This window comes from Dioscorea cayenensis, unplaced genomic scaffold, assembly GCF_009730915.1.
Source record: "Dioscorea cayenensis subsp. rotundata cultivar TDr96_F1 unplaced genomic scaffold, TDr96_F1_v2_PseudoChromosome.rev07_lg8_w22 25.fasta BLBR01001983.1, whole genome shotgun sequence".
Lineage (NCBI taxonomy): Eukaryota > Viridiplantae > Streptophyta > Magnoliopsida > Dioscoreales > Dioscoreaceae > Dioscorea > Dioscorea cayenensis.
In genome coordinates, this window is record NW_024088374.1 from 7,408 (window position 1) to 12,758 (window position 5,351).

General features: G+C 33.2%; 1 long non-coding RNA gene across 1 annotated transcript; it reads right to left on the minus strand.

Moving 5' to 3' along the window:
- Positions 1–560: 560 nt before the first annotated feature.
- LOC120257256 lies at positions 561–2,418 on the minus strand. The gene is made up of 3 exons (XR_005535605.1): positions 1,955–2,418; positions 1,325–1,394; positions 561–619 (listed from the first exon to the last, which is right to left on the minus strand). It is a non-coding gene; the product is annotated as an uncharacterized LOC120257256 (long non-coding RNA).
- Between the last annotated feature and the right edge of the window lie 2,933 nt (positions 2,419–5,351).

A 5,351-nucleotide genomic window follows, 5' to 3' on the forward strand; every position in this document is an offset into this window, starting at 1 on the left:
AGTTCCTCTGATTTTAAGAAAGAACACCACAACAATACTAACAAATTAGACCTTAATGGCAGCAAAACAAATCACCACTATAATAGTTTAAGAAAACATCCAATATGTTGATAACAACAATTCGGGGCACAAAAATTACTAATCACTAAGCACCAACCAGTGGGAAAACGATCACAAAACTCTAATACCTGTTCAAGTGACTGATAATCATTAGCAATCTTGGAATATCTCCTATCTTTCTCATGTAGAGCATAGTAAGCAAAAGCGCCTCAAAGAATATAAGGAAGAACTGCATCCTTGTTGGTCCTTTTTGACTTGGGATCCTTCTTATAGTAGAGCCCTGGGACAACAAGAGTCATGCCAATCTCCTTGTTATAAGAACTAGCCTTCAAATTATATAACATTTTTAACAGATGATTATGACCAAGCTTTTGGGAACAATCACAAGCCATAACTAACACATGGTTTAGCATCTACCTTTTCTAGTCACTTCATCTTCTTATCAACATTAAACCTTGGTCGTGAAGGATGATTTTTTTCCCCCACCACTTAATTCTTTTGTCAGCATTCTCTACTACTGAATATTCTCATTCTAAAGCAGGGGAGAAGAAAAGGAAGCCTAACAAGTAACAAGTAAGACTTTCACAAGAACCTTATAGCTTTATCCTTGAGAAAGACTTGTACTAAACATGACACTTTATATGCTCTTGTAACTAACATTAGATTACTAGATATAAAAAAAATCCTTATCCACAGAGTTATACAACCAAGTTACTGATCATTCTATTCCTTTTTTTTCTCATGACAATTTAGCCATAAATATATGACAATATATATATATATATCTCAGGGTAGTGTAACCACAGCAAGCATTACAAGCAGATAAGAAAAAGTATAATAATCTCAAATAACAAAGAGGAGAAGTGACCTGAAGAGAAACCTAAAAGCAAGATTAGAATTCCTAGATTTCCTCAAATGAGATGAAGAACAAAATGAGCTCCCCATTCTTACTAGATCTGAGATTTCTCACTGACTATAGAAAAAAAGACTCTTATACTTTCAGTTCTGTAGAATGGCTATAGAAAAAGCAAAAAGTAGAAAGGCAGCTGAAATTAGTATTGACATTGACTTGCCAAATAACTTGAAACCTTGAAGTCTAGTTCGATTGATATGACTCAGGTGATAAGAATCAGGGGAGCATTGCACATTCATCACATATAGATGTTAAGCGATTGAATAACACATTCATGGCTCAGATGATACTATCAACAAGTTGATAGTATCATCTGTCAGTACTAATATAAATATATTTTTACACATTTACCTGGTCATCATATTCATCACTGGAATTTGATGATGTTTCTCTACTTCGACAAGCATCACCATGAGGAGCACTGAAATAAAGGAAAAATTTTTTAAGCAAATACTCTTCAGTCTTCATAGAAAGGTTTCAGCACTAAAATGGTTTTGAGATATCTTAAGACCTGCTAAATTATACCTATATCACACACTGTATCTTAGCCTTGCTTGGGGGCTTACCAATTTCAAGATTAAACAATTATTAAATTTTCAAACCTTTGAATTAGTTTAACAGGCGTCATTGACAAATACAAACTCGACTGTTAAATCCTTTACCATAACTTCTAAAATGAGAAAGTTCTACTCTTAGGTGGATTCATCAAATGCAATGATATTTAGTGAAATTTTTTACCATAATAAATTTAAAGAACTGTGATATTACCTATGAAGCTCAAAATCCCTACTAAATTCCATTCAAACGTAGTGTACTTGAAAACAAAATCTGTGTAAATGCTAAAAAAATGATAATTGCTTAAAATATATTACAAATTATCTCATATGTTCAAATTACTGATTCACTCATAACCAAATACATATCCCTCAAGATATACAATGACATATTTAGAGAATTGAAGACAAAAACGTAACAACTTACAACAAAGTGCAAGGCTCCAGTTCAAACATGCATACTAAAATATCTGAACTCTTTTTCTTGTTCTCCAGTATTCCTTGAATATATCATTCTCCATAATTCTGTCAATTTAGCAATAAAAAAAATGTCAAGACTTAATTCCGGAAATAGTTTATACTGAAGCTTGACGAACTTATGCAAAAACATGAAAAAGCCACATTTTATGCATTCAAACAAACACCAAACATTTGATTTCTTGTTGTGGATATTATGAGAAATTCTACAAACTATATTCATGAATTTATTCAAACATTCATCGAGCGTCACAAATTGATCATTGTGAAATAAGATGAGAAATTAAAGTTCAAGAAAATTACTCCACATAAATCTGATCATCATTACCTCCACACAATACAAATTATTCATCAATGTCAGAAAAAAATCATAAACTTAAGCAAATCAGATCAAATAAGTTTCAAATGCTCAAGTTTCTTATCTTGTTCTGTGAAAATAATGAGAAATTCTACATTGCATCCATTTCTAATCTTTTTTTTGCTTAAATTTCAATCTAATTCTCATTGTCTCCATTTATGCAATCATTGAAACACTCATCAAACAATACAAACTATTCATCAACAAAGATCTTGGAGGGAAGCATGGTGGGCCTGTAGTGAGAAGCGAAAGGTGGAAAGCGAAGAAAAATGCGAGAGCGAAGGGAGGAAAGGAGGGCTGGGTGGTGAGAAAAAACCTCGGATCGGAGATGCCAGTAGAGGAGGCAGATGGATATATGGAGGGACTTCGATGCGAGCAGTCACGGATTCGAGCTAAGGGCCTTGGAGGAGAAGTCGGCTTAGTCGAAGTCCGGCTAGAGGAAGGCGGAGAAGATGGGATCGGAGGTGAAGGAGTCGAGAGGTGAGGAGGATGAGATCGGATGAATCAGGGGCGGGGTCTTTGAAGGCGCGAGCTTCGAATAAGAGAAGAAGGGAGGATCGAGGGAGACGCCATTGATGGAGAGCTTCAGATCTCCAAACACGAGACCGAGAGTGGAAGGCGGAGAGTGGCGAAGATAGATCGAAGAGGTGGAAGACAAGGATGTTGAAGAAGCTTGGGATGAGATTGAGAAGGTGGAGATTATATAGTATCTTTTTTTATTAAATTATTAAATTATTAAATTATTATTAATTTAATTTAATTATGCATAGCTAATTTGTTTTAAAGGAAAATGAATTATAACTAATTGAAAGTTTCAAAACATCCCAGACAGATCCTCTAACATTTGAATTTACCAGACAGTCACTCTTTTTTTTACAGTCTACATTTCAATTAATGCAGCTCACTCCGTTAGTTTATTCTATTTTACAACATGTACTTCCCGCTTAAAATATATATTTTCCGTTTAATATTGCGTGTTTTTGTCTAACCACATAAGTTTTCACTTAACATATAGCACATTTGCGTTTAAAATTTGACTTTTCTGCTTAAAATTATGGGTTTCAGTTAAAATTTGGTGTTTTGGTTTAAAATTATGGAGTTCCGCTTAATATTATGGGTTTTTGCTTAAAATTATGTGTTTCCGCTTAAAATTATGGGTTTCTGCTTAACATTTGGTGTTTTCGCTTAAAATCTGAGAGCCAAATCAGTTAACATCAGTTATCTTTATGTCAAAATCAATCACCTTTATGGCAAAAATGTCTGAAAAATAACCTGTCAGTTAAAGGAAAAACCTTTTGGGAATACTCAAAGTCATGGGGTTTTTTTGTGAATACCTTAACTTTAGAGGGACTATTTGTTCATTACCAGTTGTTTTAATTAAACATTGATATTTTTTTATAAAATTATGTATATATATATATAAATGGATGAATATTATTAAATATAAGAAAATTATATATGAAGGGGATATTTATGGATTGAGTTGGAGGCTTTTAATTTTTGGTATGATGATATTGCTTATAGGTTATCTTCTTTCCTTGTTGTTATTATTATTATTATTATTATTATTATTATTATTATTATTATTATTATTACTGAATGTTACTTTTTTTTATTATTGTTACCATTTCTATTATATTATTATTTTTTATTAAAGTTTTTTTTATTTTTTTATTTAAAAAAAACAAGCCCAAACTTTTGCGACACATTTTGCAACGCAAATAGATCATTGCAAATAATGTGTCGCAATCTGTGTCACAAACCAATTACATCCTGGGTTCTAAAATTTTGCAACATATTTTTCGACGTTCTTAGATTGTCATTTTTTGCAACATAATTAGGTTTCTTTTGTAACGTTTTTGGTTTTTTTTTGTCGCGCATTGTTGCAATTTGTGTCGCAAATTTGTAACACTTTTTAGCGTCTCAAATTTATGTGTCGTAAATAGCATTTTTTGTTGTAGTGTAAGTAGCATGTCATTGAGTTCAAGCGAGCCAAATGGAGTTACTATAGGAACTAGGAGTGCTCCTTGCGAACGAAGAGTATGTGAGTGCATCTTGTTTCTTGTTTCGGTAGGCTCACACGATCTCTATCTTGGCACAACCTACCCTTGGTACCATCATCCCTAACACCCTTGCAATGACTTAGGAGCAACCGACCAACCCCCAGCCAGATCAATATGATCCTACAGTTGATGTTGTAACACAGCCTTTGACATAACTAGTTGTTGTTGTAACATAGTCTATGGTATAACTACTCTTTGTAGGTTTTTTCATCTTTGTTATGGTAGAGTTCAATGTCACATAGTTGTTGGTGCGTGCTTTATTCTTCTCATGACTCCTTTTAGATTCTTCATCTCTCCAAGTAATGTTGAATGTCATCCCTTTCTTTTTTTTGTGTGTTTGCGCATTTGGCTTGGATGTCTAATGCCTTCACATTATTTACACATGATTCTTCTCCTTCTCTCTCTCTCGCTCTCTCTCTCTCTCTATCTCTCTTCCTCAACTTTTTTTTTCTAATTTGTCTTGTATGGATTAGTAGCTTCACTTTAAAGATTTCTCCGCCTATTTTTTGATTACTTCAACATCTTTTGGAAGTTTTTTGGTGAGTAATACAATGTTGTTATCTTCATCTTCATCTAGTTCTTTTAAAAATTATTTGGCTTCAACTTGTAGTGCCAATATGTTTTATTTTCTTACTTTATATTCATCTCATATGCTTATAGAGATCTTATTAATTTAGCGGACCTCATGGTGGATATATTACTAGTTTCTTCAATGGGCACTACTACATTTGCATCAAATCTTCTAATGATGTAAGGGTCTTCCTGACAAGTTTTCCATCCAAATATTTATTCCCAAGTTGATAATCTTGATCTTCTTATTCTATCATCGTTCTGATTTCTTTTTCTTTCTTTTTGGTTGCAGCTCCAGGTTATGACCCGAGGGAATCCCTCAATATTGATTGAAGGAGATTACGAGCTTGAACATA